The sequence below is a fragment of the Rhinopithecus bieti genome, unplaced genomic scaffold, assembly GCF_001698545.2.
Source record: "Rhinopithecus bieti isolate Rb0 unplaced genomic scaffold, ASM169854v2 scaffold_8911, whole genome shotgun sequence".
Taxonomy (NCBI): Eukaryota; Metazoa; Chordata; class Mammalia; order Primates; family Cercopithecidae; genus Rhinopithecus; species Rhinopithecus bieti.
In genome coordinates this window covers 2,114,335-2,128,026 of record NW_016806084.1, presented here as the reverse complement: position 1 = coordinate 2,128,026, position 13,692 = coordinate 2,114,335, and the positions used below count along the sequence as shown (strand labels likewise).

Genomic DNA, 13,692 nt, shown 5'->3' with positions numbered 1-13,692 from the left:
TTTTTTTTTTTTTTTTTGCGTAAGTTCAATGAAGTCTGGACAGCCACACAGAAATATACTTGGACTGAAGAGTCTGATCTAGTGCTAACGGACCACATGGGGAAGCCCAGCAAGGCCTGTCTAGATTCTTCTTGGCTTCTCTGAGCAAGCGTTTCTTCCTTCTGGGTCTAGGGGAGGACCTTCTCTGGAATGGGGTCTTATGACCTACAGTCAAATAAGGAATGTCAGATAACATCTTTATAGCCAGTTTTTACACAGAGAGGCAGAAGGAAAGTTAAAGTAGTAATTTTAGGTTTTATGGCTGGCTTTGGGGAAAAGCGATTTTGGTTTCTATGACCCACCTTGGTGAAGAGGAATTCCAGTTTCTATGACTAGGATCAGGGGAGAATGAGGATTGTGCTCCAGACAGTACCTGCATGCCTGTGTCCCCTGAGAATTCAGGGTGAAGAGTTCACTGTTGCCCTTCACCTCTTCCTGGGCTCTGGCAGGCTGGCCTGCTTCCTGCCCCAGCCTCACCCACTCTCCGCACTCCTCACCACTGCTGTGGGCAAGCTGATCTCTCTGGTTTGCTGGGCTCTCACTCTCTGCCCAATGGCAGTAAGTTAACTTCTTTCCATGCTTTATTCTCTGTGAGTAAAAAGGGAAGCAATTCTCACTAACGCCATTTCTCAGAGGAGAAAACAGGCACAGGGATGTTCTATGACTTCCTCACGACCACCAAGCAAAAAATGGGAGCGGGGCTTTGAAGGGAGGTCTACCCAAACTCCTAAAGTTGAGCCGTCCTCCAAGGAAAAGACAGCACCTGTAAAAGCTAAGTGAATGGGGCAAAAATGCCCTCACTAAGGTCCTACCAAGCTGGTACCCTGATATCCAATTCCAACCTCCAGAACTGGGAGAAGTACAATTCTGTTTTTGATGACCTCCCCAGGCTATGGCTCTTTGCTGTAATACACTGAACTGGCCCAGAAGTGCTATTCCATCATCTGTGTCCTATTCCATCATTCAGAAGGGAGTCACTAACCCCTCAGTGCTGTGTTTGTGGATGCTGCCCACCCAAGGCTGAGATGAGGCACAGGGTCTGGGTCTAAATAAAATGGGAAGGCACTGGAGGGTGCAATGTCAGAGGAGGAGGATGTCTGAATTTCATTTAATCTCAGCCTCTACTGGTGCAGCATGAAAGACGAGGCCCAGAGCAAAAGCGGCTTTTCCTGAGATCACACTGTGGACCCCAGGCCCACTGGAGTTGTATTCCATGCTACCTCTCACCCCTTCTTGCATTTCTTCCATCTGTAAGTGTGTGCAGTATCTACAGGGACCACCACACCATGAGTTTTTAAAGATTTCTCTCAAACACACCTCATGAGCTCCCTAGGAAGGGTTATGATGCTAGCATAACTCTCATTGTGCAAGGTGGGGAGAGCCCAAAACACCAAAGGAGTTCTCTAGGGTCTCACAACTGCTAAGATAAAGCCTGTTTGACCCAGCACTGGCTCCTCAAACCTGGGACCCTGGTTATATCCAGGTCTTCCCAAGCTGCTGAAGGGGCACACTTTTGCATAATGGTGAACAGGTAAGGAGTTGACAGGGGAGGGTGAGTGATCAGAAACCCAGAGGGGCCTTTGAGTAGGTCTTATGGAAAGGCGGCGCTTACAGGATGGAACCTACAAGACGTGACCTCACTTCCTTGCTAACAGATCCCCAGTAGAACTTAGAATTCTGGTCACTAGGCACCCATATTATATACACAGTCTCATTTCCAGTTCATTTGGTAGGCGACGCTCCGGAGAACATGTTCTCCTGCTGTGTCCCGACATGCTGCCGACCTCCTCGTCGCAGAAGAGGCCAAAATGAGAGTCTTTCTCGAGAATATAGACATTGGTTCAACCCTCACCCTCGACACCTCTGGCCCTTTGCCAGAAGGCACCCACAGGTAACACAGGGCCCAGGGCAGGCCTGTCCAGGCCAGGCCTCAGCTGTGCCCATCAGGGCAGCACCGAGTCCCTCCCCATATGTTTGGGGGAAACAGGAGATGAGGGGCCCTCCCTGAACAGGAGCAGGTAGGTTGTCAGGTGTTTGGAGCCTGGTAGGTATGTCAGGTTCACAGCCCAGACTATGCCTGGCAGGATGGGAAGTTCAGTGTCGAGGACACAGTTTGCTGCTCAGATGTGAATCCCAATTCATCTGCCGGAGACCTCAACCTTCTCTGGCTGGAGGTCTATGCAGACGCTCCTATGTGCCAAATCCTGTTGGGGATGGGGACACCAGGAAGGAGTTCTAATGGGGGTGTGCCACTGTGGGGTCAGCCAGGCAAGCCACTGACACCTCTTGGCCCGGCTCTCGGGCACTCTCTTTGCAGAGCTCCACACAGCAGATCAAACAGGAGCTGTTGGATGGATTCCATTTCTCCATCTTCTTCAAAGAAGGGCACGGGCCCACCGCCACCAACCACGGCCAGTGCTGGTCTGGGGTGAGATGGGGCACAGAAGGGTCTCCACAGACAGGGACTCCAGAAAACCAGGGTGGGCCCAGGACTCAGACATGAATATGGGAACTCCCTAAACTCTGTCCTAGGAATTTCCCACTTGAGTGGCCCAGTGTTCTCTTCCAAAGGAATCTGGCTCCCATTAGTCCCCAGTGGCAACTTGGTTACAGGCAAAGTCCCTTTCATCTATCAGAGGAAGATCAGAGAAAATCCATCTGTTTTCACTTTATGCTAAGAAACGAGTATCTCAGCATGTTGCCACAAGAATTGAGTATAATGGTAAAATTATAGCAACATATTCATACCGTTATCATTTTAACTCCCCACCGTAAGTGTATCTCCGGCAACAGGTATCTCCACTGCCCTGCCAGACCTCCTCCAGGACTTAAAATCCAACACTTTTACACAAACAAGGTGGGGGTGGACATTGATTACAACAAAAGTAGGTGAAGCTACACTATGCATTTGTCTTTAAAGTGTCATCTCACAGAACTCATCCCTGTATCCCCATCAGGCAGGAGCTGTACCCTCGCATCTCACTGTAATATTCCTTAAGGGAGGCCATGCTCCACAGCGGGTCAGCCTCTCAGTGCTGGTGGAGCCTGTAGTGATAAAATTCCCTTTCTAGGAAGTCTTTCTACAGGGAGCATAATCCTAATGTGTGTCCTAATAGGCTGGAGCAGTTTCCCAGGGCTGCCATAACACGGCATGCTGACTGCAGAGCTTAATCACAGAAATTTGGTTCCTCACAATTCTGGAGACTGGAAGTCCAACGTCAAGCTGTCAGACTGGGGTGGTTTCTCTGGGCCTCTCTCCTTGCCTTGGAGATGGCTGATTTCTTCCTCGGTCAGCACAGGGTCTTCTCTTCAACTTCTCTGTGTGCTGACCACCTCTCCTTGTAAGAACCCCAGGCATATTAACTTAGGGGCCACACTAACGAACTCACTTCACCTGAATTACCTCTTGGAGAACTCTGTGTCCAGACACAGTCACATTCTGAGTCTCTGGGGTTGAGAATAGAAACAGTTACATTTGGGGGAGGGGACAAAATTCAACCCATAAAATATACAAATCCCCTGCGGAACACAGACACCCGGGAAAGGGATATCTGGGTGAAATTATATGCAGATAGCAAGTTTCAACAGCTCTAGCCAGTTGACTTTCCAAAAGGGCTCCAGCTGCTCACACGGTCACCAGCAGCCTCAGTCTCTGCAGGTAGCTGCTTCTCTGAATACGGCCTCCCCTGAATACTAACATGCTTTTAACTTTTTGCCAATCTGCTGTCTGTGTGGCAGAGAAAATCACCTTTGTTTCATTTCCACTTTCAAACGTACATTTGCGTAACCTTTCACGGGTTCCACTGCGTAACCTTTCACGGGTTCCATACCTGCCTGCGTTTTCTCTTCCCCGAGTCACCTGGCAGATCCTGGGCCTTGGGATACACTTCCTCCCACCCTGGAGTCTTCTGGCATTTTCCCCTTGCCCAGGGCTGGGATGGCCATAGCTGTTTCTCCAGACTCACGTTCATGTTAAAGGAACAAAAACAATCATATCCCTTTAAGACAAAGGGTTCTTCTAGAGCATCTTGTCCTGTGTGCTGTTGCTAAAATGAGGAGGGGACGAGACCTCCCCAGGCCCTTCCCCTCCATATCAGAAGTGGAGCCTCAGGTGGCCTACAGGGAATTTCATCCAATCCTCGCTGTGGAAGGTACTCACTTCTGACCCGGCTGCTGCTCAGCAGCCATGTGACATCCAAAAACCTGCGTCTCTTCTCTATCATGAGGATGATTTGTGAGGACTGCAGGGATGATGCTCTTCATGCAGGCTGCTGATACACAAGGTGCCGTTGCCCCACAGCTGACAAACACCGTGACGATGCCTTGAAGGAGTGAATCATTTTATCAATTCTCCATCCTCACATGTAATTTTACTTTGAAAGCCTAGAACCCTTTTCAACACGGGCACCACATGCACAGGTCCCTGAAGGGTTGATGCTTCTTGGTGTGAGTTCCAGATCCCGATCCTCTGGTGGTTCATGGTGTTACCACTGATTCCCATGTCCCTCCTTGTCCCCCTGGTATGAAAATGAGATCTGCAGGATGCCAACTTTCCAGCCCGGCACAAGGGAGAAGCTGTTGGACTCCCTGGTTCCAGCCTTGCTAACTAAACCCATCTCCTCCTATGCCACCTGCCTGGGCCCCTCCTGGGACTTTATCACCATGCCACACTTTTTGGAACTACTGGTTAGAAGGTGAGTGTCCATCCCCTCCAAGGCACGGAGGTGCCTCTGTCCCCTACTGGCTATGTCTTGAAGATGCAGCTCTCTGAGACTCAGTTGGCTCCTCTGGAACAGGGAGTAGTGAGATGATGAACCTCACAGGGTTCTTGTGGGGACTGAATGATCTAAGACACAGCAAAAAAAAGGGGTCCCTAGAGCCTAAAACTCTGGATATCTGCTGGGGGTGCTGTGATTCACGTTTATTACTTTTCCCTTCCCACTCACTGAAGTAGCTCTCAGCTTTCTGCCTCAATGGCCCATATCCCTCACTGTTTGGAAAAGCACATAGAAAGCAAGTCTACGATGGCATTGGTAAAAGACGTCTGAGATTCCTTCTGGCTGGTCTTTCTCCTTGACATAGACAGAAGAGGGGTCCCTTGGTGCTGAAAGAGGACCCACAGGTCCACTCAGATATCTGGAGAGGCTCACTGGGGTTCTCCAATGGTTGGGGTTCACTCATTCAACACATACATACAAAACACCTCATTTGTGCCTCGTTCTTCTTGTGACTTGGCAAAATTTATTAAAGCAGATGACAATCCCTGGGTCTCGACTTACTGAGAGTCAGGTGCTCACACGAGACAGAATAAACAGGTCATATCTATACAATGTTAGAGGTGAAACCCTCATGGCCTCTTCTACGTATGGTGGCATCCTCCCAGATTCTGACTAGAATGATGGAGTCCAGCAACAAGTATAAACTGGGTGGATTTAGGGTTCTAAAGAGCCTTTTCATCCAGAAAACATGGGGTAAAAGATGTGGCCTCTGCCTGGGGAGACCCTAAAGGAGTCCTAGGGCTCATACTTCTTATAATTCCCACAAGAAGGCTGACATCTGGGTCCCCCACAAGAGGCAAATAGTGAGTTCTGTATATGGAGACTTAGGTGCCCTGCAAAGGAGAAGGGAGGCTGGGGTCTCAGCTGGCCACTGAGAGACCCATACCCCACGCCGTGGCTTCCCAACTCTACCTGTCCTCCTCCAGCCAACATCTGCCCCCACCCTCCTAACCCCAGGACCAGAGGACCCAGAGCTGGAGCTTGATGAGCAACCTGCTCAGAAATCAGCCTGGAGCTGCAGTCTTGAGTGCCCATGTGCACAGGGCTGTGCTCCAGGGCCTTTGGGAAGAGAATGTCAGTGGGACACTGGGGCGCACAAGGGTCTGTACAGTCCTGCTGCATGGCCAGGTCTGCCCCTTCCAGGACAGCACTGATGGCTTGGGGAAGGGTGAGGCTGTCCTCTACACAGGCAGCAACATGCCAGGCACCCAGAACCACGCAAGTGTGCCCTGGAGGGTTGTATGGGAGAAGGCCAGGCCTCTGACTCAGCTGTCCACTCCATCACCAGCACCACCACCTCCATTTTGTTCACCTGGCCCCTTGAAAACACTTCAGTTTGCTATCAGCCCCCGCAATGGTCATCTTTCCGGATAAAGCTGGCCTTCAGGAACTTCGCCTGGCCTGGACTGGGCATGGAGGACCATCAGGAACTTGTCCTAGGCCAGTTGGTGCTTCCAGAGCCCAACGAGGCCAAGCCAGATGGTGAGGTGGCTTGCAGTCTGGAAGACTTTCCGGGAGTGGTGTTGTGGGGCTACAATTCCCTTACATTTCATCCGGTCATTTCTGTGCTTGGAAAGCCCAGTGAAAAGTGACTGGTGTCGTGACCTTTTCTCCTTTTCCAGATCCTGCTCCACCTCCTGGGCAACACGCATTAACAATGCCAGCCCTGGAGCCAGCACCACCACTGCTGGCGGACCTGGGGCCTGCTCTGGAGCCAGAGTCAGGTGCAGCCCTGGGTGCACCAGGATATCCATATTCAGCACCAGGACCAGCACCAGGGGAAGGGTCCCCTCCAGCGACACTGCTGGAGCCACAGTCCGCCTCAGAGTCCCCTAGTCCCTCTTCCGGGACTGTGAAGAACCAACCTCTTGAGGAGATGCCTGACATCACCACCTTCCCTCCCAGGCTGCTGGCAGAGCAGCTGACCCTCATGGATGTGGTGAGCAGCTGGGCTTTGCAGGCTATGCCTCTGGCACTAGCTGTCTCAGACCAGCCTCTACCCGAGGAGTCGCCAATGCCCTGGGTCGAATGTCATCCCCACTTCTTACCAAACATGGGATCTGGATGAGTTTCCTCACGCACAAGCCTTCCCTGACTGCATATGGACAGCAGAGATGGCATGTCGCCTGTGCTAGCTCCACAGAGTGTGCAGACAGAATGACAGGGGATGGACAGAAAGCAGGACAGGGCAGGTGCTCACTGAGGGGCAGGCAGGGCCATGGGTCACTCACCCAGCTGCTCAGGAGCCTCATGACCCTCAGCTAGGTGCCTGATGCATACTAGATTCTATGGCAGACACCCAAACAGAGCCCATAGTTGCAGCTGCCACAAGGAAAGTGCACCAGTATGGAAAGAAGGAGTACAGGGCTGACTGGGATGGGAGGAAGACGAGGTCTCAGGACGGGAAGGCCTGAGCCACTTTCTACTCCTTGGAGTGCGGATGGCCTGGGAAAAAATGTCACTCTCTCTTCCCACTCTTGTTGGATTCTGGGCCATGATGCACTCAGGGCCCTCGATGGGCAGAAAATCAAACCCAGAGACTCCCACATGTCTGGAGCCCATTTTAAAGCTTTCTGAACTCCAGCTCGGTTCCTGCCAGAGACCGTGGATGACTGTGAGCTCAGTCCCTGCCTGGGACTGTGGGTGACTCTGAGCTGGGGTGTGCTCTGTCCATGACACTCTCCTCCTCCCCCAAAGGAGCTGTTCAAGAAGGTGGAGCTCTGCGACTGCTTGGGCTCCATCTGGGGTCAATGAGCTAAGGAGGGGAATGAGCACGTGGCACCCACAGTTCATGCGACCATCGCACACTTCAACAGGCTCACCAACTGCATCACCACCTCCTGCCTCGGGAACCATGGCATGAGGGCCTGGGACAGGGCCAGGGTGGTGGAGCACTGGATCAAGGTGGCCAGGGTAAGCCATGGTTGGGCCTGAGAATTTCCTTTTTAAAAATGGGGAACTGCCTCTTCTCCTCCATCGGCTTTCAGGATTGGCATCTGTACGTCTGGCTTCAGCCCTGGACATCACCTAGCCCCTTCTTGTCACAGACCTTGACTCCCATGGCCCAGTGGTGGCTGCTCACTTCTAACCTGGGCTCTTCCTTGGGTTGAACTAAAATCTTCCTAGATGAGTGACATTCACTCGGTCCCAGTTGTGCCCTCCTGAGGCTCCCTGGGCCTCTGCTTAATCCAGGCAGGGAGATCTCAGCACAGCGGGCTGTGGCTTAAGTGGGCCGGGCTCCAACTGTGGACCTCACAGCTCACTCTTCCCTCTCCAGGAGTGCCTAAGCCTCAACAGCTTCTCCTCGGTGCATGCCATCGTCTCTGCTCTGTGCAGCAAACCAATATATCGGCTACACGAGACATGGGCAGCAGTGTCCAGGTGAGGAGGGTTCCCTCCACGGGAGCACCAGGGTTGACCTAGGGACCCATAGGCCTCCCCATGTGCCCTCAACGACTCTGAAAGGTTCTTGGAGACCAGGGACACTGGAGGCAGGGATGGCCTGGTGGGTGTGGTCACTAAGCTGCCTTGGACTACTAAGCAAGGATTTCCAACTTAGGACTAAGGTTTTTTAACCATCAGGAACGGACTGGAGCCAACTGGAGGCTTTCAGGTGTTTGTACCCAGCAGTGGAACTGTGTCCAGCTGGAAGCTAACTGTGAACACGCAGGGGCTCATTTGAAGTGGAGATGGACCAGGGGAGGAGCATGATGGGTCCCACCCTGGTCCCCTGGAGCCCTTGTCATCAGAGGACCCTACTGGAAACTCTCAGCCACGAAGTTGGGACTCTCTGGGTTTTCAAACACAAGGGATTGGATTGGAACTCACAAATCTCTCCGCTTATTCCCAAATTTGCTTTTCTTTCTTTCCTCTGCCCATAGCAAAAGCACAAAACATCTGAAACAACTCTGCAAAAAAGACACTGCAGTGAAGAGGGACCTGCTGATCAAGGTACACTGGAGTCTGGGAGATGCAGGAGAAGTGTTTAAGAGTCAGAGGAAAGAGACAGTTTGGAAGGGCATTGGACCCGGTGTGGAGTGGTTATTTTCTTTTGACTTACCTACTAAAAGTGGACTTGAAAAATTCCCTCCACGCCTACCTTGGGCAAACAGAAAGAGAGGTGTGTGGGTCCACAGGCACGTGGGGGCATGGCGGCAGGAGGCCCTGGAAATGGGCTGTGGCAATGGCTGCTGGGCTGCGGAGCGGGGGTGATGAGCTGCAGCATTAGCAGGGCTCTGGTTCCCGTGCTTGTCAGTGCTGCTGGCATGGAGCTGCCTCCAGGCTGGGGGATGGTCATGGTAGGTGGGACTTTCTTTCTTCCTCAAACTGGAAAGCAATTCCTCAGGAAGCCAGGCCTCTGCTGCTGCTTCTGTCTGCAGCGCATCTCCAAAGGCAGTGGCCTCTGCCCACACTGGGGGAGGGGGGAACAACAACAGAGGAAGCTCATGTGCCAGGGAGTCCAGTGGACTGCCCAGCTTTGGGTACCAATGGGCATACTTGGGACAGATGTACGTGTTTCCTGGGACTCCCTGCTCTGCCCTTCGCAGACACCCGAAAACGTTCAGGTCACAGGATCCTCACCAGTGAGCAGTGACACATGCTCATGAAAAGTATCTGGGGGATTCATGCATTCCCAGGGGATCCTCCCTGACCAGATCTCAGAATATTCCATGCAAACGGGAAGACAACTTGTCACCCCACCCAGGATTCTGGAAAACCCCGCCATGTCAGTCAGAGATGGCGTCTCAGGATGCCACTTCCTGAGTGGAGGAAGAGAGTTCTGTGCACGGAACTCCCCTGGGGGATCACTGGCGAGGCCAAACCTTTGGCATGGCTCCAACCCAATTTGTGTGGCACAGACTCCAGTGGGGCTCAGATAGGCAGGTGCCACTTAACCAGGTCTCCTAAAACACCCTGTCCCTTTCCCATCACGACTGTGCCTGGCTGGAGACCTAGACACTCAGAGACTCCAGAGAACATGACCCTGATGGGTAGCGGTGCTGGGATATCGGGAGAAGGCAGCGGGACAGAGCCTCCAGGATGGGGAGGAGGCGCCTTCTCTTTCAGGTCCCTGGGGAGTCACTGCCTGCTCTGGGTCTCTGTTTCCTCATGTGGAAAATGAAGGGATGCTGAGCCTGTAGTGCAGCCCTCACAGGATGGAAATGAGGTTCAAGAAAAGAAAATAATTTGCTGGTGCTCATGCCTGGTTCTTCCTCAGAGGGATGAGGGGGGAACAATGGCAACAGCTATAGGAAACAGTGCTCAGGAGGCCCTGTGAGGTAGCTGTGGTTTCCGTGGCTCTTTACAGAAGAGGAAACAGTCTCAGGGAGGCCCGGCTGCATGAGTGGGTGACACACACAGGGAGCGTGGAGCTGGCCGGTGGTATGAGCACGGTGCCAGGTGACTCACGCCAGTCCCTGGGGATCCAAGTGTGGGGTGGCTGGGGCGTAACTGGGGGGAGAGAGGAGAGCCTCACTGTCTCCGTCACTGACACCTGGCAGGCGGGGAGCTTTAAGGTGGCCACCCAGGAGAGGAACCCCCAGAGAGCCCAGATGAGGCTGCGGAGGCAGAAGAAGGTGAGTGAGCCTTTGGCGTGGAGAGGCCGCAGGGGATCAGAGGACAGGGCTCCCTTCCCTGCCAGCTGGAGGCCTCCATGTGAAGACCGCAAGGACTTACTCTCCAGTCCTGTTCTCCTGTGGACACTGGGCCTGGAAAACCTCCATTTGAGAGACCAGAGCAAGGGTCTGGGAAAGCTGGACTCAGAGTGGATGTGGGGAAGGGTAAGGCTGGGACCACATGCCCTTGTGAATTGTTAAAATCCCACCATAGAGGTAACTAGGAGTGCTTGCTAGACTTGGGGGTCAGGTGGGATAGAGGAGGCAGAGAACTGGGAAAGGCAGTGGAGGGTCTTTGGCTGCTCCAACAGGGAGACCTGAAGAGGGGAGTTCCGGGAGACAGGGGCTGGTGGGACTTCATGAGACAGGACCTTGGGCAGGTACCTGAGGGCCAATACTCATCATCACTACTCCTCCCCCCTCCCACTCCTCCTTGGCACAGGGAGTGGTCCCCTTCCTGGAGGATTTTCTGACTGAGTTACACAGATTGGATACGGCCATCCCAGACGATCTGGATGTGAGTGAGCCTGGGGCAGGCTGTTGGGAACCAGGATCCTGAGGGAGGAGAGGGGCCTGGACGGAGCCCTTAGATCTCAGCCCTTGGAAAACCTCCTCTCCTGAGAGCCTCACAGCTGCTCCTGTGGGTGGGGGTGTCAGGCCCATCTCATCACCTCTGACTGATAGAGGCTCCACAGCAGCCACCAGTCCCTATTCCTGAGTGGTGAAGCTGCAGAGCCGCCTGACTGCAAAGCTGCTGAGGTGTGGGCTGAGCTGGACTTAGCCTTTCTCTAGGGTAGTCCCGTAACAGGCCAGTGAAATTGAGCCTCTCCAAGGGCAGGCAGTTCCACAGTCACTGAGTGCTTTCTTTCTATGAGAGAACTCAGTTTCCCTGTCTGTTATCACAGAGGGCTGGGGCAGAAAGTCCCTGAGCCTCAGCTCCTATGCCCCTGCTCTAGAGCCAGGAGCCTGGGGCAGATCCAAGTCCTGTCATGTGCAAATCCCCTGACTCTGGTGGCCCTGGCAGTAATGCAGCATGGGAAGGGGTGGGGTGGGGCTAGTTGTGGGCCAGGGACCTTTCTGATGGACTCTGTCTGCCTTCCAGGGCAACACCAACAAGAGGAGGAAGGTAAGCAGCTGGGGCACTCACGTTGGATGAGGGTGGGGATGTGGACGTCACAGTTCACCCTGGACAGGACACTCCCTGGCTCCATCCTCTGCATCTTAGGTTTACTGGGAGGGTTTGACACACACAGGAGGAGGAGACCTATCCCAGTGGAGAAAGCAGGAAATGGAATGGAATCAAAGACCAGTTCCTGCAGGAGGGGCTTTTTATATCCAACTCTGAGAACAGGCTGGGGGCCCCCTCAGAAAACTGCCCCAGGGATCAGCCCCTTTTCCCTGCCTACCAAAGGTGCTCTCAGCATCTTCCACCCAGGCCCTGTCAGCATCCTCTCCTCTGTCTCTAGGAGGTCCGAGTTCTGCAGGAAATGCAGCTGCTCCAAGTGGCTGCCATGAATTACAGGCTTCGGCCTCTTGAGAAATTTGTCACCTATTTCCCAAGAATGGAGCAGCTCAGTGACAAGGAGAGGTGAGGGCCTAGGTGATGGGCAGAGGGTGGGAGAAGGCTCTCCATTTCTTTTTTTTTTTTTAATGTGGTCTGGCTCTGTCGCCCAGGCTGCACTGCAGTGTCACCATCTCTGCTCACTGCAACGTCTGCCTTCTGGGCTCAAGCCCTTCCTCAGCCTCTCAAGCAGCTGGGACTACTGTGGTACACCATGTCCCAGGACATGGTACAGCATGTACAGACACCATGTCCTGTTGTTTTGCTGCTGTTGTTCTGGTACAGATGGGGTTTCACAATGATGTCCAGGCTGGTCTCAAACTCTTGGCCTCAAGCAATCCACCCACCTCAGTCTCCCAAAGTACTGACATTACAGGTGTCAGCCACCCCACCTGGCCTAGAGGAGGCTCTCCCTGTGGCAAGCTGCAGAGAGCCTATGGCCATGACTCCACGGCCAGCATCAAGCCCTGTTGCATGGGGACCGCTGGGGACCCAGGATTCCAGCTGGGCAGGCACTGAGAGGGGACCTGACGTGTGGCTCATGGTGGCCTCACAGCTGCCTCACTGTCCTGTAGCTACAAGCTGTCCTGCCAGCTGGAGCCCGAATCACAGTAGGCCAGTAACATCTTGCAGTGGCTGGGACCCCACTGGGATGCTGGTCAGAACACCGGCTCTGCACCATCCTTCACCTAGACCGTGACACCAGGGAACCACATCTAGGTGGCTGGCAGCTCAGCTGCATCTGGCCCCTGCTCTTTGCGTAACACCAGCTGCTCCTGCTGGCCAGGATCAGGCCATGGGACTTTTGCCAGGCAGGCGGGAGACCATTTTATATTTATTTTCTTTAGTGTATAAGTAAGGCTTTTTTTCTTAACTTTCATTAAAATAAAATTTTAAAACACTATTCAAAATGTTCTATAGTTGTTGGAATGAGAAAAGTAACCGCAGTGCAGTAACCGTATACCAGTCTTCAGGATTCATAGCCCAGTATGTCAAATTGAGGCTATGGCTGAACAAGTCATGCAACAGCATTTATGTTACACATGCCAACCACTTAATGTTTTCCTTCTTTGTTCTAATTAATTATTGTTAACTCTTTAAGGAAAACAAAAACAAAAAAAACAACAAAGCAAAATCCTTAAAAATCAGAGCATGTTACCCAATCTACCACGCTTGTTCTACTGACCAGCAACTCTCAAATTTAAATTCTAGTTAAATTCGAGTTCCACTAGGTTACTCTACTTTCTTGAAGTTTAAATATTTAATGAATCACTGAAATATTTACTGAAGAGCTAGAGATGGGAGGTATTTAAGCAAGTGGTATGGCTGGCCTTCTCCAGAAGTCCTGGGCAGAAGGGAGCTGGCCATCAGTCTCCACGAAATACAGATAAAATTTTTCCACTATAGATCTTCCCAGACTTTCTGACACCTCTCCCCTAAGTGAATATCAAGGAAGGCGAGAATCATTTGAGCCCAGAATCGAAAAGGATGTCCCACGGCTTAATTTGAACACAACCCCCAGTGTGTTATAACAGAGAAAAAACAAGCCAAAGAAGTCAACATTTCAGGGTCTGAAACATGTAATAACCCCAAATCAACACAAAATTAAAACCTAAACCCAATCCTGGAGCCACAAAGCTCCTATAAGAAAAGTGGGAGTCTGTATCTCAGCAAAACTTGTATCTATGCACTCAGTTTG

General features: G+C 52.4%; 1 pseudogene across 1 annotated transcript; it reads left to right on the top strand.

Annotated features, from left to right (window-relative positions):
* The first annotated feature begins 1,789 nt into the window (after positions 1 to 1,789).
* Positions 1,790 to 12,897, top strand: LOC108531269 (ral-GDS-related protein-like; annotated as a pseudogene). Its single transcript, XR_001886116.1, has 13 exons — positions 1,790 to 1,930; positions 2,357 to 2,513; positions 4,556 to 4,733; positions 6,106 to 6,299; positions 6,440 to 6,756; positions 7,515 to 7,730; positions 8,095 to 8,198; positions 8,699 to 8,768; positions 10,319 to 10,393; positions 10,875 to 10,949; positions 11,535 to 11,558; positions 11,899 to 12,020; positions 12,569 to 12,897. The product of XR_001886116.1 is annotated as a ral-GDS-related protein-like (transcript).
* Positions 12,898 to 13,692: the final 795 nt, after the last annotated feature.